The sequence below is a fragment of the Drosophila virilis genome, chromosome 4 (genome assembly GCF_030788295.1).
Source record: "Drosophila virilis strain 15010-1051.87 chromosome 4, Dvir_AGI_RSII-ME, whole genome shotgun sequence".
Classification (NCBI taxonomy): Eukaryota; Metazoa; Arthropoda; class Insecta; order Diptera; family Drosophilidae; genus Drosophila; species Drosophila virilis.
Window position 1 is genome coordinate 24,017,663 of NC_091546.1, and position 26,295 is coordinate 24,043,957.

A 26,295-nucleotide genomic window follows, 5' to 3' on the forward strand; every position below is an offset into this window, starting at 1 on the left:
ACAACCAACTGCACGAAAATGCACAAAGATTTTTTTGTTGCCTCTTTTCTTTTTGCTTGGTCCTACTTTGTTTTTACTCGAACGATGGCGGAAAACGTTTTCCATTGGCAGCGGCATTGGCGGTCGGGCGATTTTATTGAACAGTGGTGAAGGTTAATCCAAAATGTAAGCATATTTACTTTTAAACACATTTTTTTTAACAATGCATTTTTTAGAATAATTAGAAATTGTTCCACAACAAACAATAAACAAAAATGCCTTCCTTAAATGTTCACGTTCTCACTTATTTATTTTGCATACAATATTTTTGTGACTTTATGCAACATTCAATTAATTTTTAGTTTTGAGCTTATTATATTTTAATAGATAACTAATTTGAATATAGAGTTTGCGTTTATATGTAAATAAATTCGTAAGCCTTTCGGATTTCGAATATTTTTTTATGGAAGCTCGAATTCACAGAACGTAAAAGTGTTTATATACATTTTATATGTGGATAGATTTTGATTCAAATTTTATTGTTATAACATTTTAACTGTTTATAGCTATTGCACTAATTAGCTTGTGCTTTGGAACAGTCAAACAAGACTTTCACCACTGTTCTTGCCACTATGTTAGTTTAAATGGCGCAGAAATCGGTTTTACCACTCGTACGTTTGGCATATTTTACAAATGCATTTGACATAAATTTTAAGGGGCTTAAGTGCCACAGCCCTGCCTGCTGCGCCCTGGTCCACGTAATGTGCCACATGATAAGAAGACGACAACGCCTACATAGATGGCCAGGACCCGAACGGGAGCGGGTTTGCTGGGTCGTTAAATCTTTGCCGGGTGCAGACATAAAATAAGGCAATTACAGTAAAGATCATAAATTATGCGAAGGCTCCGCAACAAGTGCGCGATAAAAATAGCAGAACAAAAAATTGTAGAGCAAAAAAAATAATAAAGAAATGGGACAAACGTCAGACAATCATCCATCAGTCACTCCAGCACTTGGGGCATTCCCAAATTGAAGACTGCTAAAATCTATTGTAGGATTTTCCGCCCACTGCCAGTTTAGCATGTGTGAAGCTAAGTAAGACCGACGGTCTAAGTACTCAGCACTTGGTACTCAGTACTCAGTGCTCAGTGCTCGGTACTCATGTCGTTTATCAACTGTCAAGCGAAATGCATTTCAGCAGCTGCTGACAACAATGCGATGCGATGCGAGTTGCTTATCCCCCCCCCTACCGCTCACTGTGCCCTCCGCTCCTTCGGCTCATGCAAATCGGTTTTACTGGCGCATTAAGTGTATGCGATTTCCTTTCAACAAGGACAATTTAATGCAAAAATGCATGCTTGACAGCCCGGCCAATGCGTGAGAAGGACGGGCATTGACGGGTTGAGCATTACTCCAGTTATGAATAAATACTCGTACCTATACGAGCTTGACTCTTGAGCACATTGAATGCTCGCATCTGCAACGGGCTTCACATTGAACTCGAGCTCAGTTTTCCTTCGAGCGCTTAGTGAGGCGTGTTATCGACGGCCTTGCATGCCCGCACAAGCCATAAACGTCAATTGGCCTCGCAAGTGGCAAAGTGGCAACTGGCAACTGGCAAGCGGCATGCGGCATGCGGCAACAAGTCTGCGTAACGGTAATGGCAAGGAAATGAAAAGCGGCTACAGCTGCTCACAGTGTCATAATTATAGATGGTTATCGCTTCATTTGAGCGATATGCAAAGGCAACTTAACGGATGGGGCAATTGCAAAAGTGTCAAATAAAGTTTGAATCAAATGTTTCATAAATACCTAATAAAAATTTAAATTATAGATGGTTGTAAAGTTATATATTTTTAGGTTTAGGTTTAGTAGAATCAAGGTTGAGCTCTTCGAGTGAATAAAACAAACCAAATTGTTTCTCCATTTTTAACTTATTTATGATATTATATATCAGTGGTTAAATTGAGCTTTCCAAATTATTTACATCTGATTATTTACCGCAGGACTATGCTCAACAAATCTTGCAGCGTTAAACTATTAGTTAAATGCAAATCTTTTCATACCTGACATGAGCTACCCGCAAAAGGGCTTTGTTTTCCGTTTAGGCATTCGACATGGCTTTATTCAATAATTTAACCATCCAGAAACGTCGCTCACTCGAATTCTATGTAAATTTGTTTGCTTTTTGCACTTCCCACCCCAGCACAGCAGCCCTTCAGGTTCATGGCTCTAGGTGGCAAGGAAGCATCTCTCTCTCTCTCTCTCTCACTCACTCTCTCTCTCTCTCTCTCTGATTTAAATGCTAAAGTGCACGATTATCATTTCGATTTTGTATAAATAGGGCATGAATTATTCATGGCCACTTTACTTATGCGCCATCAAAGCGACTTAGACGGTTCCATTTCCATATCCATCTGGCCCTAAAGTAGACATATGGCAATATGATGAAGTTGGCTTATTGACTTTAAGCCATAGATGAAATACTATTTGTGGCTTTCAATCACACAAGTTGTCAGATCGTGAAGTTTTGATAAAGTCAAGTTCACAAATTTAAGCAATTTCCTGTTGTAGAACTTTTTGCACAAGTTGTGACAATTGTTATTTCAACACACTCACACGCATATATATATATATATATATACATATAGTTTATATTGAGTGAGATAAACACAAATTACTGTCGATTTCATTTCACGCCTTGAGCAAAGAAACTTTACTATGCCGCGCAGCATGCCAAGCAAAATCGGCGGCGCCCATTGTCAACTGCTTGCGCGGAGTCTTGTCCTGGAGTCTGTTGTCCCGTGTCCTGAGTCCTGGCATCATCCTCAATGTCGTCGTTGTCTGAAATTCGATAAGACGACAGATAGACACGCAGAAAGACATCGCTGAAACCTGGAAGCAATTTGCGCATAAACGTTCAGCACGATAAAATTTGCAGTTCTGTTTATTTTTCTGACAGATGCTGGGGAAACAGCGGCAGCATTGAAAACTCTGTTTGGAAAACTCTGTTCTCATCTGCTATGCGAAGTTTTGATTCGAATTAAATTTACGATTTGTTTCAGTGGCTGCGATATGCTTAAAGCAATTCCCACGCACAGTGCACGTTTTATTTGTCAGAAAAGCTGCTTTAGGTGGACTTTAAGCAGAAGAACTTAAACCGAATGACGTCTTTACTAACATAAAATTAAATATTTTGTTATTTAATTTAAGCATATATTGTATTATATATTTAATTTTAATATGTATGATTAGAGAAATAAAACAATAGTTAAATCCTAATGTTTGAAAATATAGAAAAGGCTTAAAATTTAGAGATAGTAAGTTTTTCAAAATATATGATATACAAAATGCGGCGGTGCGGCTTCCACTTGCTCCACAGTTTTACAAAGATATTATATAAGTTCTATATTTGCTGTCCGATCTTGGTTACATATGCTCTCCTGTAGCCTTATAATCGATTTTATTGATATTTTCGCAATGCTTGTTTTGCACATCATGTATATATATATATACATATATATATATATATAAATATTTAATTTAAAGTATAAGGCTTTTATAGTTCCAAGATTGAAGATCAAAAATATATATACTTCTTGCGTACAAAAAAGTGGCGTTGTATTTAATATAAATAAAAAGAATAAATGAGTATTCACGAATTAAAAAATAAAATGAAATTATTAAAGCGTTAAATTACAAAATGATATATCAACATATTATTTTGTTTAGTAAATTTGGCATTAAAAATGTTTGTTTTTGTATATTATATTGATTTAAATATATATTTGGCAAGTGACTTAAAGTAAGTCTCAATAAACTAGACTTAATTACGATAAAATCTTGTTTATAGGATTTATTAAAATTAATTTTGAACTGTTGTGATTTGAAGGACATTAAACAATGACAGGACTTCAATCACAGTCCGTAACAATTACCGGACAAGGCAGCAAATTGAGGTTGGCTGGCAGCAATCATTAGCCAAAACTGTCAATAACATTGTTCGAAAACAAATGTCAAACAAACATGGCCATAATGGTAAATCAATAACAAAGAATGTAATGTTGCATTCAGTTTTTTGTTTGCTTTGCCGGAATGTTGCAAATCTAAATTAAATACCAATAGGGGCTAAATTGCCATTGCAAATTTGTTACACTAGCCGGAAACATACGGATAGAATATATGGCGCATGGGTATGTTGGGTGGCAGAAGGTAGCTAAAATTGCAACAAATCACATAACTAAAACACATTTGGTTGTCAACTAGGCTGGCTGCCAAATGAAAATTATAATTGATGCGATATTAATACGCGTACCGTATCATTGTCCCCTGATTCCCTATCACTACCCACCAGCAGCATCCATCCCCTATACCCATGGACAGGCAGCTGATGTTGAGATTGATGTGTTGCATTCGCGGAAAAAGGCTGAGCAACAGGCTTGCTTCTCCTGCCCCCTTCCACCAACTGACTTTGATGGCATGCGTCATTAATGTCAGCCATGGTGTTGTACAGACACTGCCACACAGACAGATACGCACGCACAACCACAGCCACCGGCACGCACAACAAAACGTTCACAATTGTCATCAGGCCTGCTTTGGCTTTTTGCCGGCTGGCTCTTGGTCAGTGTAGCCACCATGGAGCTGCCACTCTCTGCGACTTCTCGGCTCGGCTCGGCTCGGCTCTGCGGGCATTGTGGTAATTAGATGAATGTGCCATAAATCATTTTCTAAATCATTTGTTGCCAGTTGCATTGGGTCCTGATAGCCACAGTTCTCTGCTGCTTTCACTTGTTCTATTGGACATTTTTGCTTGAATTTGTGTTCAACCAGCTGGCATTTTATTTTTATACTCTTGTAAAGGGTAATATAAATCTAACACGAACTAAGTAACACAAGTGTGTTTTTAGGTGAATTTATTCAATTTCTTTAAACCCATTGACAATGAAATAGTAAAGTATTTTTGTGCAAATGTGTGTAGATGGCAGCAGGAAGCATATACGACTTTATAAAATATATCTAAATATCCTTTGTCAGCTTTAAAAGTCGAATCAACCTAGTCTATTCAAAATTTATTTAAAAAAATTAAAATTATTTATTATTTTCGACATGCGCTAAATAGGCTACCTTTAATTAATTAAAACAATTTAAATATTCCGGATAGTTCATTCTTTTCATAAAAAAAGTAATGAAAGTCAAAGTCTCTTTGGTTTAATCATGATTTGCACAAAAGACAAACGTCCTTCTGCATTCCAGGTATACCAATTGATTCCATGATGTAAAGAACTACTTTCAGCTCTATATACTCCATTCAGATTACTAAAAAAATTTTAAAGCATAACTAAAAGCGATATGCATTTATACTTAGCACCCTTATTCTCAGCAGTGATAACATTTATTGAACCACCAACCGGAAGACCATTCAGCCGCACAATGGAACTCAGAGAGATAATTTTTGCGATCAATCGTAGAGAACTTCATGCCATTATGATATATCAGTGCATCGCCAGCAGTGCCAGTATATTTTCCTAGGGCTTTAATAATGAACGATTCACTCTCATCGCCAATAAGAAAATGATCATAACGAGCGAAACTAGTTTGGTTTTCAAAGTTCTGTAGATATATAAAGAGCTCATGTGGTTTGCCCCAAAAAGAACTGTCCTTGCGGATTACCGAATCCTTGGCGCTATTCGCTCCACGTTTGATTAAAGTTAACTCTGCCATCTTTACGCCTCTGAGCAACGGTCCAACCCAACCTAGCTAATATTGAAATGCAAAGCTTTGAACAGGTTTCTCTTTCCTGGTCGATAAGCGCATCTTTAGAGTTTGGGTGACTTTTGCATGACTCTAACAAGCTATTTTGGGCTTTAACTTTAGCTTGTAAATTGTCTTTAGATACTTGCTTAATTTGCAATTCTTTGATATCAGCGTTTTTGTGTTCGATAAGCGCATCTTTATCGGGTAACTGATCTTTGCATATTTTTAATAAATGATTTTGAGCATCAACTTTAGCTTGTAAAACTGTTTGTTCTGCTTGGATGCTTTTGATTTTGATCTCTTGTTGTTGAATTTTAGCTAGTATATTTGTAAATTCTTGTTCTTTTAAGTACAAGTCAGATGCGCGTTGAAGGAGAGGCTTAACTACACGGTAACAATAGGATTCACACTGCCTATCCAACTCCTTATCTGCGGCACAACTCTAAAACATTAAATTCAATGATTCACTTAAAGCCGATTTATAGCTAATTGCTTTGCTAACCAAGTTTTCAGCTGGATCACTGCCACAACAAATTTGCAGCGGTGTGTAAATAAGCAAAATTAAGAACTTTACATTTAATTTTATTGAATACGTCGCAGAATTCAAAGCTCGTTTCGCCGAGCTAACTTTATAGTACTGTTGATTGATTGCACATTTCTTGCATTTTATAATTTTGCAAATTCCTTATCAGCAAAAATATTACTTGTAAGTGCATGTTTAAATTACAGAATATATATTGTTGATAGAGAGTGAGTGACGGCCACATAAAGCAGCAACGTTTGGTGTTATCAACTCAACAATTTACGGTCTGATTATTGTTAGCTTATTATTGTTAGGAGAGAAAGAGAGAAACGATTTGGATCATACTATGCGATCTGACTGTCTGCCGCAGGCGGATGGCGCAAATAATAAAAATAAACAATTTTCGAAAAAATTATATTATTAAAAAAAAAAAAAAAAACTAAATTAATAAAATTAATTTACGAATAAAGTATTTACAAATAAATATAAGTAAAATTGTTCGAATTGATGAAAAATGTAATCTATCTATTTTGTTTTAACTTAGACTAAGAATACATTTTAAAGAGTTATCAAATTCAGAAATCAGATACAAATCAAGTAAATTTAGCATACGGTATGTTACAGCCCAGCAGAGGGCCTTATGACAACAATAACAATGACAACAAGAACAGAGACCACAACAAGCATGTAACTCATTATGCAAGTCACAGCAAGGAGCAGCGCAAGGATCAAACTCATGAGGCGCAGGGCAATGCTGGACAACTCTGTTTGCTAACTAAAACGCATATTACAATGAGCCACGCCCCCCAGTAGCAAGCAACTTAGAACGCAAACACATACCCTCAAATAAACCAACAATGGCACAGGGATTGGGATGGGGGTGGCAAGTGGTGCAGCAGCAGCAGCAGCAGCAGGAGCAGCAATAGCTGTTAATTGTGTACAACAAGGAAGAAATTGCAGTGAAAACAAAATGAACTGTGGCAGGGAATGTCAAAGGAGATAACAGGACAACAGCAAAGGTGGGCGTGACCAGGCGAAAGTTTAGCTATAAACAAGTATGAATGCTCTGGTCGGAAATACCCAACTAACAGATACCCTGAATGCAATTACCAGCAGCCCAACTGGAATGTTTCTTGCTTCTAGCCTTCTAGCCACACAATAAATGGTATATGCCTTGTGGAATATCTTAGGGAAAAGGAAGAAGCGATATACATCGGAACTATCACAATTTCGGGCGAATGAGGGCAGTTGTTCAAAATGTTTGATATATTCTCAATCTCAGTATTTTTCTAGACTAATTTTTTAATTTTGCTTAAAATTTAGATGTGCTTTATTTTTATATATTGTTAAGATATTTGAACGCATTTCACGTTAGCTATGGGAAAATATTTATGTAAAATTTCATGTCTGACGCTTTCTTTCTTGTGTCTGTCACATTCATTTGCACATAAGCATTATACCCTTATAACCCATTTTTAACGGGGTATAAATATGGCGAGACAACAGATACAACAGATACGTGAATGCGGATGCCAAGTTGACCATGTGCCATGTGCCCTGGACTTGGCTTAGTGCTTATGGCAACTGCATTTTAAGTGCTAAAAGTCGACGCTGTCAGCTAATCGCAATGGCGCCAAGTTAAGCGGCTTAGATATATATATATATATATATAGAAATATATGCATGTACATGTATATATATGTGTATATATCTTAAAGATACACAAGCACACAGCATACCACGGTGGAGTAGTGTGTATAAGGTATGAAATATTGGTGCCACATGTTAATTAAGTTGCATGCCACAACAAAGGACAACAACCAGTTGGACTTTTGGCTTTAGCTTTGGCATGTTTTATGCAGATTTATGGAGCGCCAAAGGGCGACTGCAGCTACAGCAGAACTTTTGCCACACGCAGCCAATTCAATTGTTGCTGTTGTTGTTAGGTCGCCGACACACTTAACACAGACACACCCACGCATACACTCACACACATATTATTAATAGTTGCAAAGGCAAAAAACACTCGTACTTGCCACATTGTGTGACGCATATACAGATATATTTTTGGTCTGTCTAAAACTGAGATATTATATAATTATAACTTCTTTAGCTTTAATTGTAATTTATGTTTTTGCCGCAGGCCTTTGTGATTTATTGCCCAACAATTGCAACCCACACCGACACTCAAAAGTATCACGGTTTCAGGTAAGAAAGTATTTATGTATATTAAGTTATCGTGTTACAATTAATTTAAGTGTCTCTTATCTAATATACATACATATTTGCCCTGGAATTATTGCGCTAAAGCTCAAAGACTTTTCTTGTATTATTCTCTTGAATTTTATGGAGCCTACAAAATATGCGTTTTTGCCTGGGTATTTAAAGCAAATAGAATTGAACCAAACTTTGCAGTAAAAGATACATGAAATATATTCATCATCATCCAATTAACTAACTAAATTCTTGACACTAGATAAGTCTATAATATAGTTTGAAAATTAAACAATTGTCCATAGTTCATAATAAAATCTCAAATTCATTTGTTGAAAATTTATTCTTACTAAAACATGTTAGAACAAAAATACTATATCAATTGTCTGGGACAGACGACTATATTATTTAGTTAAAGCTACCAGCTGGACAGCTGTCCCATTTGAGCTGACATCAGGCAGGAACAGGTACTGGCACAATGTCAACAAATCAATGAGAAGCACAAACAAGAGACACCAAGGCATTGGACTAATTAAATGGTGATTTGTGTCAATGATAAGGATAATAATTGCCTGGCAAACAAATCCACAGACAGGGCAAAAGAAAAGCTCACGTACTTGAGTTTTTCTCCACATTTCCATTGTCCCCATTGTTCGTTTGTGACAGTGCCGGAGGGGGGCGCTGCGGACAGCGGGGCGTTGCCTAATGATGTGACGGCGATAAGAACACAAAATGGGCTGGCAGGCAATGGAATTTTTCTACAATATTCGTATAATGACAAGTAAATGACGTTCGAAATTATTTTGAGCCACTTGTCGTGCAGTGAACCAACAAATGAACAAGAAAGAACGACTATTTTTGCTAAGCCGAAGACAAAATACCCTTATAGACATATTGCTTACGAAGAAGAGAGTTGTGAAGCTCGTAATTGCTAACTCTACCCAATATATCTAGATAGACAATCTTTTGGCGCCGACATTTCTTATAGACCTCTATTAATTTTTATTTACTTTTAATTATTTATAACTGAAACGAAAACAACCAGCTGAAAGACTAGCTTGCTTAGAAACATACATGCACACAGACAGACATGACAATATATTCAGATGTTGATAGTATTAAAAAATAAATACACTGTATGGATTTGGAAATGTATTTTTCTATCAGTTGCACATCTCGTAAAAACATCATTATACCCTCCTTAAGAGCATAAAAAGAACAAAAACAGAACAAATCAAACAGCAGGAACTCGGAGAATCTTCTATATAACAATCACTCCAATCCTCCTATCTTTCTCGTCCTCTCTTTCCCTCTTTATCTCCCTCTCTCTCTGTCTCTTTGTCTCACTCTCTAGAACTTACTCTCTCTCCCTCTCTCTCTCTCTCTCTCTCTCTCTCTCTCTCTTTCTCTCTCTATGCTTGTCTCTGTCGACTGTTTGGACAAGTTATCATGAAGATGTTTCGACTCATTGAAACAAAGGCCAAGTCGAGTCAATCAAACAATAGGACAGCAGCAACAACACCAACAGCAACAACAACAACCACAACAACAAGAACAACATGAACAGCAGCCACTTTTCTTTGTCAGCGGGGGGGCGTGGGCTATAGATAAGCACCAACACGTTGATATTCGGATGCCCATTGAACCGTTGGAAAATGTCAACATTAGCTACGCATTATGAGGATGTCAGACAGCTGCAGCCTCAATCGGCTGCTACTGAAAATATTTGCCAAAATGAGCAAAAGTTATTATGAGAAACATTTTCATTTTCCATCATCAATCTTTGCGCTTCAACACTTGCCCCCCAATGTGGCGCTGGTCGAGAGTTTGTCTGTTGACACTTGATGAAGTTCTAATATTTATTTAGTTTATTATGCCTTACTCGTTTAGAGATCTGTTGACAGCTCATTTTTAAATGCTCTTGCAGAGAGCTCTATAGCTTAGTCACAGCATATGCTAGGCAACGACTCTAAAGCGTATATACTTATAGAAATGCTCTTGATGTGTCGGTGCTAATTGGAATATTGCTTCGATTTGCTGCTATAGGGACAATCATTCATCAAACTCATCGCTCCAATCTGTTTATTTGTACATCTAAATTTAGGCAAAGCTAGGTGCGAGACTTACTTTAAATATTAAGGACGTAGTCGAGCAATATGTGAAAAGAAAGTTTGATTTTAAAAACGGTCTTATTGCATATTTTATTTCGGAACTTAAATTAGCTTCGCAAAATTATAATTGTATATTTTGACGAATTAGGACAAATTTAAATTTTTCTTAACCTTACTTACATGATATAACATATAAAAAATATGGTTATTTATTATATATTTTAATAATATAATATATAAGTAAATTGAGTACATTTTGATATTAATAATCATCGTAATAAGCCAAGAATCACAGTCCACAAAGTCAAAGTAAGCTTTGCAACTGGTTAATATGAAATATTCTATTCAAGCTTTGAAAAGTTAAGATTTTTGCCGTCTTGACTTTTTATCAACTTTGAATGGACAACCGAACAAAAAGTGTGCTGTCAAATATTATGAAAATGTTACGCGATTGTGAAAAATCATACACATAAACGACACAGTCACATCCCAGCCCCAATGCACACACACACACACACACAATCCACACTCACATCCCACACTCACAGTCTCGCATACATTTCATTGTCAAAGCGCGCACACGTAGAAAAATGGCGACCCTGGAAGCTCTAATCGCATTTTTGTTGTGATTGTTGTTGTTGTTGTTGTGGGGCTATGGGGTTGTCATGCTATTTTGGCAACATTGTTACGTGTGTCGGCAACATCGTCTGACTGTCTGTGCCTTCATTCTCCGATTTACCAACACAAACGACGTGTTAAGTAAGAGAAACAGCTGAAGCTGAAGCAGGGGACTTGGGGATGAGGATGGTGGATAAGGGGGTGCGTAGGTGGTTCTAACAATGTGTATAAATGCCCATAGGGGTGTCAGGTAGGCATTCGTGTCTTATTGCCCAGCCTGCAGTTGTATTAACCTTATCGTAAGCTTGATTTATGTATGTTAATTTTTCTCTTCTTCACATTTTGTTGGGTTGTCTTTCAAGCAGTCGATCAAAAATAACAAAACCTAACATAAACTGAAAATTGAGTTATGGCTTTGATAAATAAATATATAGAGATATATAAATGTCGGGAAACTTATACAAACTTTAAGTACATTTATCAACAATTCTTTCTACTGTCAACGAAATAGTTTGAATATTGCAAGAAATTGTTAGAGTATTGGTTAACGGCTAGAAAGTCAAAGTCAAAATGTATGCATCACATCACGGAAAGTACTTTATAGAGAAGTTTATTATAAATAATATTCACATTCTATTGTCTTATTTATTTCCCAAACAACTAACATAATTTCGATGTTTGCATATTTTATTTGTTGAATATTAAAAAAAAAAAAACATTTTATAAAATAAAAACAAATAAAATAAAAAAATATATTAGAGGTTTTAACATATATATAAAGCTGTTTTAATATAATTGACATTTTCTAGAGCACAGTACAGGTTTCTGTCTGAAACTCTGTTCAAATCTTATACAAATATTATGCTGTGCATTAATGGAAGATTTCTAACTTAGCTGCTCTGCCAGCGGGATGTAGAGATATAATTATTTTGGGTCACTGCAGATTATTGATTCTTGTCCGAAACACAATGGACTGATAACGTGCAGCATAGGAGCTGGAGTAAGAACTAAGCGTATAAATTGCCCACTTTTGCCACTTGCTGCACTCAGTGTGAAATGTGTCATTCAGAGAACAAGTATTAGAGTGTGATTCTTTTTTTTTTTTTAATTTCAATTATACATGTGCCTTAAGTAGTAACCATTAAGAGGTTGTTGTTAGATTTAAATCCACCTTTTAATGTACTACTTATGACAAATGCATAGCAAATCAGCAAATCGATAAGACAAACTAAAAAATTTAAATCATTGCTAAGGCTTGCTGCAATGAAAATTGAACGCTTAAGTAGTTAATACAAGGGCGAGTTTTTTCTTGCATCGCATTGTGTGACCTACTTAAATGACAAATTTTCAAGACATTTATGGGCAAGCCTTACTGAAAAAAAATATTGAATAGCTGTGTACAAATAACTTATAATTTTAAATTGCAATGTCTAAAAGTAAAGCTAAAAATGTGCATTAAACTAATTATTAATGAATACTTGAATATAATAGATACATACTTAAAATTTGGAAAATGTGTATAAATTAACATTATTCATATTATTATTGATGTCAAATAAATTTTACAATATAAATTTGAGGCAATGCTTTTTTTCAACTTCTAACATCTAAAATTTATTGGAATTCAATAATAATAAGAATGTTATTTTCGGAAAATGCTAGCAAGCAACCCTAAAAAATATTTTTGACTTAATTTATGTAGACCAACATAATATATGTTTATTATATTTAGATAACAAGAAATAAAATTATTAAATAAAAACTAAAATTCGAATATTTTAGTCTATTATATTACTTTTAATAACAATAATAAAATTCTATGAAAAAAAACGCTTGATTTTTAAATATACAATTGATAAATTTTGAAAAAAGAAAATACATTTATAAATACAAATATTTTATTGATGATTAGCAAATAAACTTGCAACTTTAACAGAGCAGCATTTATTATAGGACCGCAAAATATATTGAAATCCCGAAGCTCAAGAAATCTCAGACTGACGTACACAGACGTACACACTCGAGTTTAATAAAACAAAATCCTGCGGCGATAATTTACAACACGATGCTGCGCGGCAAATTGCTTTGATTTAAGCGTGCCAACGTGCCAGGACACCCCACACACACACACACACACACACACACGCGCGCACACAACGCCCAAAAAGGAAATAAAAACAAACAGTCAACAGAGGAAAACCTGCCACAAGATGCTGCTCCACACATTCTGTACACACCACTTGACTGGCAAGCGAAGCCAAAGGTAAACCAATTCAACATCCGTTTGCCGCTAATTCACACACATACGCGCGCGCGCACACACACACACACACACATACACGCACAGCAAGCGTCTTGACAGTAAGGATATATGAAATACGCGCAAATAACGTGTTAGGAAAATTGTGTGAAAATTGTTATATATATTATATCCGTACGCTGGAACGCTTGATATGATTTCTTATGCTCCATTCGCTGCAAAAGGTGTTGAGCATCGTTTGCCATCGTTTAGTTTGAACGGATGTTGCTGCGGATGTGGATGTGGATGCGGATGCGGATGTGGACATGAAGCGGTAGTTTTATGGGTTGTCATTTCAATACATAGATAAACAAAATTTTGGTGATAAGCGAAGCGACATTCCTACAGAAGTAAATGCTATTCATGTTGTATGTATAAATCAATTTTGTATTTTGGTTTTCACATTGAACTGACTATATATACTATACCCATTATACCACCAGCCGGACTTTGAGCGATCGGCGTGTTTCTCATCATTTTCATTAATAGGTGTTAGAAATTTCATGTTAAAAATAAATCCTATTTTTATGTCGCCAATAAATGAGCCAAGTTTTTTAACTTTATAGGAACTCTCCTCATTGCCAACTTCGAAATTATCATATAGAGTCCATTAAACTTATATAGAGCTTGTGCTTTTGAGATTTAGTAATTAGATAGACCTTTTGTAGACCAATAAAAAACTCTTCATTCAAATAGCCAAATCCCTCTCAATACTGAGCCCAATTATTGCCGAAATTTTGGCTGCCATCCTGACGTCTTTGAATTACGGACCAGCCGGGAATCTAATACTGTATACTGAAAAGGAATCCATGCCGTGAACTTTTATCTCATATACATTATCACACAGTTTGCCTAGACAATTGAATCCTAGAAGCTTGTCATTCAAAACATTTAAATTATCAAACAAATGGTAATCAATTTTTTTTTAAATTCTGAAATTGCCTATTTATTGCTCCAGTTTCGAAATTTCTGATTGCACAGTTGCGTTATTTTTTTTATTTATTTGTTCGACTTCGTCCTTCTATAATATATGTTTTCAATATTAAATAGGAAAACATAATATCACCGTAACATAATTCAACTATCAGTCGTATATCAAATTAACATGGCCTCATATAAAAACAATTTGAAACTACATTTTTCAGGCACATCATAACCTATTAAAGATCAGGATGGCAACATCTTCGAAACAGTTGAAATAATTATAGAATTCTGAGTTTTGATTTCTTGTTTTTCACATGAGCTATCATGCTGCATCTACGACCTGCTTAACCGACCGAGGGGCGCGAGAGTACAACAAATTAACAGTTCCCCCAATTACTTTAATTTCACTTCTGGTAGTAACACGAGTGATAAGTTAAGTGATAAGTTAAATTCAACTGCTATGAGCCATGCAAGAGAAGACATCTTTCCATCAAGCAAAGATCGAAATCACGGCATGATTTTCATTGTATATTTATGTTATTTTAGCCCTAAGTAGTTTCTTGATCACGTAGACTATATCCTGTTACCATACAATCCATAAAATGCCCTAGTCTAATTTGTTACCACTAAACAGTGCGTATAAATGGTTAGCGCACGCTTAACTCATTTGTATATGGAAACAATTGCAATTAGGGTAAAACTAGACGGCAAAGAGGGGCAGCCGGAATGTAAGCCAAACTCGTAACCAAAAACCGAGCCCGAGCGCTGTCATTGTTAGCTGCACGTGACAGATTTAGTCAGCATGTTAAATTCGACATGAGTGCTGAGTGCTTGTGAGTATGAGTGCGCTAAGCGAGTGGTGAGTGCGATGAGTACTCATCGCAGTTAAATAGAAATTTATTTAATTGCGCTCTTGGCAATTGTGCAACGCTGAAGGCACAGACGCACACAGACACACACAACTTAAAGTTGGTGTAGCATACGCCAGCAGTTTGTCAGTTGCACACATTTGCAACCGGGCGGAACTGCCAGGTAATGCCAGAAATGTCGGCAAACTTGCACGTGACTTTGCTGCAAGTTGCAATATTTTCAGCTAAGCTCCGCCATGAGCTGACAACAGGCCACGGCAAACTTGAAATCAAAACTAAAAATTCTGAAAGTCACATAGCACAAAGTTTCTCATGCATACAGCGTCGCTAGATGGGTGGCCAGGTGTCTAACAGTGTTGCACAATTCGGAATTTTGGCCCTGAATCTGGCTGAAGAAATACCATTGTATTATTATTCTACATTTTATTCATTTAATTATAATATAATTTATATTCTTTTATATAAAAAAGAGAGTTTGGAGAGTTTCTTTTCCTTAAATATGCAGACTTTGCAGTTTCATTTAATTAAGTGAAAATTCTAATAGAATTCAATATTGCATTTTATTTGCTGCCACATAAACTGTATTTTATCTGAATTAAGGGGACCTCCAAAAAAGAATATACTTTTATTTATCTATAATCAATAATTTTTTTTTTAACATTTTTTTAGAGCTTAGCTGATGTTAGCTTTTTTGTTTTAGCAAATAAGGTATTCCATGTTTAAGGTCTTAAGATAATTGATTAAACCGTTGAGTCTTAAAATAATTATGTTTCATAAGAAAAGCCTTTCAACGAAAACTAGCTTTTTTGTTGGCCAACAACTGGCAACACTCACAGGTGGATTGTGTATATGAGCGTAAGGCTTGACGCTAGATGAAGTCTGTAAAAGTCTGTCACTGTTTACCTAAATGATTTTGCAGTTTTTTATTTGCTCCGTTTTTGTTAGGCAAACTTTTCTTTTCTTTTCAATTTTTTTTTTTTTTCTTGTATTATTTCGGGCAACGTTACCGCATAAAAACTAATATTGTGCCAGCCAGTTTATTGGAATGGAGAGTCAAAAACTTTGCGCAGGTAACACGCGTATCTTCTAGTTTTATGGAGTTGGCCCAGACGCGAAGTTGCGCATGGAAATCGCAACTAAAATGTCGTTAAAATCAACGCCAGCAACGCATCCAAAATGCCGTTAAATGTGTAACTCGAACTGTTCAACTTCTACGCGGGATTTTGTCTTGCGGTTAGTTTGCGATTTCTGGCCTTAAGTAAAAAAAATCCATCGTATTCAACTGCGGACGTATCTGCGTATCCGCAACCGCATCCTGTCGCCATTCACTGACTACGTGCTTCGCATTTGGCATGCAGGAGGCGTTATCCTTGGCTTCTAGCAGGTCCGGCTCGTGCTTGCTGTCTATCAATACGTAACTATTTCACGGACACGCTTCGATGGCTCTAATTAATGTTTAAATTTCGAATTTAAGTATTCAGTGGCTTTAGCGGCCGTTTGGCTGCTGCATAGAAAGAAACTAAGGCAAAACGCTGTATAAAATGATTTTGTTGTCTGACACAAATTTCTTTAGATTCAAAATATTTGTCTAAAGACCAAGGTGGGTACATCCATATTGAATATAGCTTGGAAACCTACATTTCATATCTTAAAAATAATCTTAAGTATAAAGAAATTAATGCTAAAGTGAGGCAGAAAAAATATTTGAGAAAATATTACTAATTATCTATAACAAAAATACAATAAAAATGATTCAATATTAAACGCTTTCTGGAATAGCTACAATTTCTAAAGTTGGATCCTTAGAAGATTTCAATTTTAGAAACTCAAAATATATACTCTCTGACTTGTTGCATTGATTTGCAGAAAACCATCATATCCCTTTTCAATGACTTCAGTATAAACTTTTTCTCGCCAACATTCAGATATGCTATAAATGCCATTTTTATTATTTCAGATATGTAAATATACATCAAATTGTGGCATAGCTTGCAGCCGACTCGTTTTTGTCCTGACCAAACAATTAATTTTAACTAGCTGATTTCAACCGCACGAAAAAATTCGGTCTTGAAAATGATTTGTATGCGTTTTTGGCTCGTCTGAGTATTTGTCAAATCAATAGAAAACTCATAGCTTGTTAGCTGAGCGTCTGCTCTTAGCTTGAAACCCAAACAAAAACATACAACCACAGTCTTATTCTGAAATATATACATATACATTTATATATATATCTTTCATATTATATTTAATTTTTGGAGGAGGTGGGACGCCAATGTCAAAAGGAAACGATATCAAGTGCTTCAATCAAGTCAAACTTGCAATATAAATTCAAATTCAAACATTTTCAATTCAATGCATTTTTGCGGTTGTTGCCAGTCAAGCGTGGGCAATGCTATGAATATTCCTGAAATTCCGATCCATTTATACAAACATGCACCACTATGAAGTATCCTTTCTACTCCGTCTCTCTCTCTCTCCCTCTCTCTTTCTCAATGTCTTTCTTTCTCTCTCGCCCTCCCTTTCGCTCACCGCCAAATTGCAGCGTTTCAATCAAATGTTGCTCCAGACGGACTTACCTTTTCCATTGCGTCGATTTTTGTTGTTGTTATTGTAACATTTACGTAGCACGTAAATTGCAATTCTGAGGCAGACATTTTCCGGGAGTGTGGGGCGGAATGGCAAAAGAACTGCCGGAAAAGCAGCCAACAAGCCAAATCCTAGTCGCGGTCAACAGCAATAAATTGGATTGCGGTTTGGGGCTGCCCGCATTGCCTACCCCGCAAGAAAACAAATTTATTATTATACGTTTTGACTGCAGACAATTACAATGCAGTTAATTTAATTGTGTTTAATCTGCGATGCACTGCAAACACATTATTTCAAGTAGTTTGCCAGACTATAAATTGAGCAATCTGCAGCAACATCTGATTATTATTTTTTATGAAAGTTGCTCTTGTTTTATGAAGCATTCTCAGAGCTGACATTTGACTGCGAATCTATTATTAAAATTATTTATGAATATCAATCTGTCTCTTAAATAGCGGAATTTTTCAGATATTAGTCATAGCTACTCATTGTCGGTCAGGTTTTGTCTGATTGTTAAGATCATTTTAAATTCAACTAAATGAACATAAGGCCTATATTTGTAGAATATTATTTAATTTCACATAATAAAATACCAGACAATACATTAAAATTGTATGCCTACAGCCCCTTTTGGGCTTTTAATACTAAGTTTGTCACAAATTTTGCAAGTGTTATTCAAACAATAAAATTTTAAGTATATAAACTGTATTATCTGCTAATGATTCCAATGGTTGGCATGCCAGTTTGTTATATAGTTGAGTTTGAAACGAAACAATTTTAAAAATTCCAAAAAAATGTAATGTAGTTACTGTAGTTAAAACTGAAGAATCGATGAGTATTTATAGTTAATATTTTATTTTATATAATCAGCGCAAAAACTCAACTCAATCAATGAAATGCATTTGAACTTAAATACAACTCCTATGCTAGACTAATAATATATGCAGCAAAGCTCGGCACATAATCTTCTCGTAATTCTTCATTATCAATAGAAGGCAGCATATTCAAGTGTCTGCCCATTTCAACGCCCCATTTTGACCCCAACCGGAAAACCTTAACTTATTGCGTGCGTGTTTGACTGCCGAGCCCCTGCCCACGCCTGGATTCATTTCTCCTGCCGCTGCGCCGACTGCCACAACTTGAGTTAATTTAATAAATCTTGAACAACTGAATAAGCTTTAAATTAATGACCCTGTAAAGTTCATATAAATTATTACGTTATCTCGGGCGCTTGCTCGGCAACGCAGCGAAAGCGAAGCTCAGACCCTGCCCCCAGTTATCAGCTGCCAGTGCCCAGGGTCGCCCGGCCCACCCAAGTGGCAGCTGGCAGCACGGTGTCGACTGCCACGTGCTCCACATTATGCCAACATATGCCACACACGCCTGTATTCGAAATGATTTCTCATTTTCAATGCCAACACCAGGCTACAGCCAACCAAACATATTTTTCTGTCATTCTCGAAATCAAATTTGTATCAATTACAATTGCATTAACATATAATTTGTGCGCCTCTCGAATTTCACAGCAGCAGACGAAACCAGCTGCTGCCACCAAAACGACTATATAAATGGTTTCTAAAGAAACTCTAAGGAGCTTTAATACAAATAAGTAAAATAATCGAGCTGAGAGCCAGTTTACAAAGCTATATATTGTTAGCATAAAAAATTAAAAAATAAAATAAACAATTTAAGAATCTATTCAAAATTGAAAAACTGAAAAAACTGGCCAAAAATTTATTTAGCTATTAAATACATACTTATGTGCCAATTCAGCATAGTAAAATTATATGTCTTATCACACTTTCTGCAAGCCAAGTTCAAGTTGTGTCACCAGTTCATATATAATTGAGATTTTCAATCAGGGCTGGTATCATGAACTCGGGCCAGAATGCCAAAGCTTTAACAAATTAACAATTTTAACCTTAAGGGTATATGCCAAAACTTCGCACCAGCTGCGGCACAATATCAACAAAAGGGTCGAGCCATATGAAAGTGAGTGTGTGTCTTGGTATGTGTGTGTGTGCATGCGTGTGTGTATGCGTTCAACGTAGCTGGAAAGTCCCAAGTAGATTGCTAACCAAACAAGGGCTGCATAGTTGGCATTGTAGTTAGTTGCCGTCGTCTTGGCCTTGTTCTGGTCGAAAGCCAACTGTGGATCCCGATGATGATGACGACGATAATTTTGAAGTGAATGTCGTTGATGATGATGATGATGATGCTGCGACCCAATTTCCATATGCGCCAGCCGGCGGTTTTTGGCTTAACTAGCTAAACTTGTGAGAACTTTGCGTGCCAAGTTGGCATAACAGCAAGTCAAACAAACGAAAGCTAGCCCAAGACCACATACGGACATAACTATACAGCTAGAGCTACAGCTACAGCTACACCTACAGATCCAGATACCAGATCCCAAATCTGAGCCCTCAGCCAGCCAACCGACCATCCCGGTCCGCCCCTTGTGGTTACGGGCAAACAGACAAGAACTTGGCTACCGCAACTGGAGGCGGGCCAGGCACGCCAGCAGCTAATAATATTGAATAAAATTGAATTTGCGCCGTTAGATTGTTGTAAAATTATTAAACATGGCACTGGATTGTCCGGGGCTCTATCCGGCTTTTGGCAACAATTTTGCCAGCGGCCGTGCCAAGTTTACCCAGCCAGCATACATAATTCAATTAAATTCTTTGCCACAAAATTCTCTGCATTCGGAAATGGGGCAAATTGTAATAGTTTTGCAATTATGCGGCAATTGCAAATTCTCAGATTATGGTTTAGTTTTGAGTCTTCCGTTTTTCGTGCGGTCTGCCAATTGAAATTGTACAAAATAGTTGCATTGGCAAGAAGACACAAAGTTGCAAAAGACTTGTTTAAGATTAAGATAAGCTTAACTGAAGTAAGTGTATTTTCAGAGCAAAATCTCAACTCCTTTTATTATCAAGATGTTGTAGTAAAAGGTGTCAAAGCGCTAGGAAAGTTTCTTACTAAATATATATATTCAATATGATATTAACACTTTTTATACAGACCGAGATTATTTTAATTGGATCAAGAAATGTAATGAAATTTTTGGTAATTTTATGAATAATTTTATATAAATTTGCTTATATTAAACACTCAATGCTTTAATTCTTGGCAAATTAAAAAATATAAAAAAAAATTTATTGTATTCACAATCTACGTTAATACATATTTTTTAATTTTTGGCGATTTTAGAATTCTTTTAATGAATAAATATTTGAATATTTATTTAAATACTCACCATAATTAAATTGTGAGTTGAGGCATTCAAGTTATATTTCAAGAATGGGTTGCTTTTGGCCTGTAAGTAAAAAAAAAAAAGAAAAATAAAAAAATATTATATATCTTATGTAGAGAAGCTTTAAAGCATATTAGAAATCGTTGAGCTTACATACAGAAGAAAGAAGAACTAAAAAAGTCAAGTTTATAAAATCTATAATATATAATTTTATTATCAAAGTTTACTTTAAGCAAGGCTTAATACAAAGTAACAATAATTATTAAGTTTCAAAATTCTGTATACGTGATATTTGCACATTGGCGAATATTTGCACATTATGTTATCTTGCTTTCATTGCACTAATCGCCAACTATGCCATATATTAAATAATGTATCTATCTTTATTTCCCACAATTAACTCAGTTTCTTCTATAAAATTTGTTTTTTGTATGCAACTTTAAGCACAGCTGCGTTTGTGGAATTCTGTAGTTAGACAAAAGTTGCTAAGCTGCTTACTGAAAGCACCATTTAAATTGAATTTGCAAGTTTTGGTATTGGAGCTGGAGGTGGCCGAAGCAAGCCACAGGATTCGCCTCAATGTAAATATCCAGCTATAAATCCGCAAATCAAATGCAATCAATTCAAATTTCACACTTCAATATTCATTAGAAATTTATTTTGCATTTTACGACAGCAGCGCTGATGGAAACGGAGGCTCTCGATTCAGAAGCAGAAGCTCAGGATGTGCACAAGCCAATGCTTCGGGTGACGGTGACGAAGAGGGCGAGGGTGCCTGGCTGCCTGGCAAGGATCCAGCAAACGGTTTTGAAATATTCTCAATCCACAGCACAAACTGCACAAACGAACATAAAAAATGGCAAATTTTGCGCAAAATTAGCTGCCAATTGTTTTCAATACCGCCAACAACTTTGCGCTGATAAATTGCAAACGGAAATTGTGCAAAACCAAGCAAGAAATTTCAAATTGCTCGACAGCTGCAGCTGCAGCTGTAGCTGCAAGTTGCACAACTTTAATTTATCCCACAATTTATAACAATTAAAGACGCCTAAGCAGCAGCTGTGCAGACGGGCGGGCAACCAACTGCGACACACGCGGCGTATGCGCAATGAAAAACTCTGGCTAATGGCAAAAGGTGTGTGCATGTGTGTGTTTGTGTATTGTGCACATAACTTAATTATGCAGAAGTGTAAACGTTGCCAGCAGCATAGAACACATAGGGGTCTCCTTCCCTATCCCTCTCACTGTTCCAGTCGTCGACTCTCAGTCCTTCCCTCTCTGCAGCTGGCAGACAATGCGCCGCTTGAAGTCTTTTCATAAGCTCAAAGTTCATAATAGGATTTAGTTAGTGTAGCCCGTTGCTTCTCATCATGATGATGATGCATATGCTAGTCCAGACTCCGTTGTCGTTGTTGTTGTTGTTTTAGTTATTTTTTCATCATGGTTCGCACAGTGGAAAAGCTTTTGAAATTTGTACTCCAAGTGCGATGCAATTTTTAAACTACACTAGCTAAGAAGAGTTTTAAAAAATCGATAAATACGCAGAAAGAGTTTACTTTCGTACGTAATAAAGTTTGATAATATAAAAACCTCTAAATATTTATATGGGGTTATTTTTTTAATATTGTTTTTCATATTATCTATCTATGTCGATATTAGTCTTATTTGCTAAAACAGAAACTAAATACAACTTATATAGTGTTTTACAAATAATAAATATAAATTGAACCTGTATATATAATATACATAGAATATATTTAATAAAAATAAATACTATATAAATAAATATATATTAAATATATATATAAATAAATATTAATATTAGTTAATATAATAATTATTATGTTTTTTTATAGCTATCAACTTTTTATAAAATTCATATATGAAACACAAATATTCATATTAAATAGGAGCACCTTCATAATGACAAATTTAACACTAAGTTTGTTCTACTGTATCGCCTCGCCTGACTTGACTGAGTCCATACGCCACATGTCGTCCGTGAGTCCTGCTGCGGCTGTAAACCAACTGGTCCTGCTATTTGGAATTTGTTATTTTTTTCCGGTTTCTTCCTTTTAGTGCACTTGCTACTTTCGCTGACAGATAAATTATGCACGTAAGGCAGAGAAAAAAATGCAGGTCGAGCCAGCACTGAGCACTGGGCCAGCCTCTGCACCCTGCCCCGACGCTGGACTCTATGTGCCTGCATCTTATGATTCTTGTATGAAAATAATAGCTGACTAAATGTTAGCATGTGATAATGGAAATTTATGGGCCAAAGGCACGAAGCACACCAGAAACACACACGAAAAAAAAGGAATACCCCCAACCTAAATACAGGACATGCATATTTAAGCAGTCCTCTCAGAAAACCCAACCTCAATATCAGTCAAGTCAACGCCTCAGCTAAAATGAGGTTTTGCACTCCTCATTCGCATTCACATTTGGCCTGATATGAGAGCAATTTCGACGAACTGCCTTATATATTGATAAACATTAAAAGCCAATCAGCGTAATGGCTTGTGATGTGAAGTCTCTCTGCCCCCCCTCTGTTGCTCACAAACACACTCTCTCCCTCCCTCTCTCTTTCTCTCTTGGTTACACACTTCATTTTCAACAGCTCATAAAATTGCAATTGACTTTGAGCTGTACCGTATGAATGTGTGTGTGTGTGTGAGATGCATGTGTTTAGCTCTGTGTGTGCTCATTTCCTCTCCCCCTTAACCCCTTGCTACTCCTGTTTTGGTTTATAAAATGGCGCAGTCACATATGCGCTTAATTAACTGTATAAATTGATATTTGGTGCAAGTTTATGACTGCATTGCAGTCGTTCCCTGATTATGTCGAGTTAGCTGGATTATAAGCTTACACTCACTTATATTCTCCCTATATACTTTTGAGTGCTTGTTTATTATTCTTGTCGCCTTCATTAATTAATAAACACTTGAGTATTTACCATTTGTTGTGCAAATAATTTGCTTGAGCAAATGGGGCCAAAGTCGTTGTGTGTATATTTTATAAATTAAAAACATTTTTATATACAAAATTGAGGTAGGTTTATTGTCAGCATTTATTTAGATTCGCGTACATGTAGATTCAGCTGATTTACCAACACAGTTTTTTGAGTACAAATATAAACAGACCCAAAAAGATACCTAGTTTTCAAATGATAAGATTAATTCAATGCTTGCCAATTCACACTTATTAAACATAATATTTGCTACTATCAAATCAAGCTGAAGGTCTTTTTTATTGTAGCTGCTATTTTAGTTGGTCGTAATTTGCACTTAAGCTTAACTCTCACATAAATATGATAAATACAATGCTTGTCTAAATGAACAACCCATGTAACTTCAAAAAAAAATCAAAAATTATGTTTAACTCAAACAATCTGTGTAATAAAAACAAAAGCTCCAAGCTTACGCTGTTGAAATTACAAGAAATAATAAAAAGTTTGCCAGAACAAAACCGAAAAACTTTTCATTAAACAAGTCAGTTTGAAGTGTAACTTGTCTAAATAAAGGAAGAGCCAGCCCAAACTTGTAAAACAATACTCATTAAAGAACATATTAATTTGTGAGCGGCGTTGCAAGCATTTTGCGGTACATCAACTTTGATGGAAGTTCGTTTAAAACAATTAGAGATCCCTCTGTGGGGCACTCAAGGGAAATTATGGCAGCTACGAGTCAAAAATGAAAAACGCAGCATCAGAAGTTTGCCCAACTGGCACTAATAAGCGCTAATTTTGTTAGCCCAGAAACAGGAGCTGTAATAGAAGCTGCTACATCAGGCATTGCTGGCATGCCAAATTTGTTGGCTGACTAACTGATGGACAGATGGGCTGATGGTCTGTCTGATGGGCAGCGTTCAAGGAGCGCTGGACTTTGGAGGCGCTGCCCGGGCGATTTAACAAATTCAGTGCAGTCCAGACACTAATTCCATTCATTAAAAAACTTTTTATATGCCAATTTTTGCTGTTCTTCATGCCATTATGCAGTTATGCTGGCCAACGTCGCTCAAACTTTCAAGCAGCAGCTCGTCCTGCCAGTTCTGCGACAGGCTTCAGAGTTTTTTTTTTTTTTCAAAAACAAAGCATGCGGGCGAACAAAAAAAAATATTAAATATGATTACTTACTTTGTGCTGCTGTACATCATCAGTCACATAATGAAGTTGCAGCTGGTGAAAAATACTCGTAACTTCGTAACTTTCGAGTTTATGACTTGTCCGCGCATAAAGTGGATAGTACACAGGATGCGGATGAAGCTGAAACAGCTCGCAGTAGACAGCGGACAGGCGAGCAAATTAATTAAATTTCCCTTTAAGCTACGTGGTATGCTAAGCATTTCAGGGTTTCCCATCCATTCGCTTCTTGCCCGCGTTCAAAGTGTTGGTCTATTAGCGAAAATTGTTTGGCGGGAACTTGACATAAATGTTTATGACTCATGGCCAACAGACTTGGCCAACTTTAGAGTGGTATCAGAGCTACAAATTATGGGTGCTAATCAACGGGTGCTCGGTAAAAGTTGCCTATATTGCAGACGTAATTAATGCATTTATTATTATGCATTGATAATGAAAGCAGTTCAAAATAGCAATTGATTTTTGAGAAATTAAAACTGAAATTACACTTGACATAATGAGAAAACTTAAAATGAAAACAAGTTCAAGGATATAGAGAAGAGTTGAAACTATTCAATTTGAAAAAAAACTTGAATCAAATAAGAACTAATAAAAAACATTAATTTAAGTATATGACAGCCAAAACTAAAGTTCTATTAAATATTCTTTAATATCAATTTCAGGTTTGTTTAACTGTCTTATCTAATTACAAACTTTTTAGGGCTAGTAGAAACGTAATTTATTATACAGTATTTAAATAGAAATAAATATTAAATAGAATAATATTGTTCTGATTGCCTAATAATATACAAGAAAAGTTTCTACCAGTTACGTGTCACAAATAATTTATAATTGACTGAATATAAATAATTCATTCAACTTCAAGCTGAAGCATTTACTGTGAAATTTACAAGACCGCAAGAGTGCATAAAAATCCCAGCTGGTCATCGTCAGCTCAGTTCCTGTGGCGTAGAGTCTGACAATATTTTGCAGTACTTCAACTGCAACTCGAACCGCAGCCAGTCGAGAGGTTGCAAG

The 26,295-nt window shown here is 36.0% G+C and overlaps 1 protein-coding gene across 3 annotated transcripts in view; it reads right to left on the minus strand.

Moving 5' to 3' along the window:
• DIP-kappa (Dpr-interacting protein kappa) overlaps window positions 1-26,295 on the minus strand; it is a 156,345-nt gene that overhangs the window by 99,652 nt on the left and 30,398 nt on the right. For all 3 annotated transcript variants that reach the window (XM_070209515.1, XM_032437531.2, XM_070209514.1), the window contains exon 2: window positions 21,141-21,200. The gene's annotated coding sequence lies outside the window, so the exon portion shown is untranslated. The remainder of the gene's footprint in view (window positions 1-21,140; window positions 21,201-26,295) is intronic.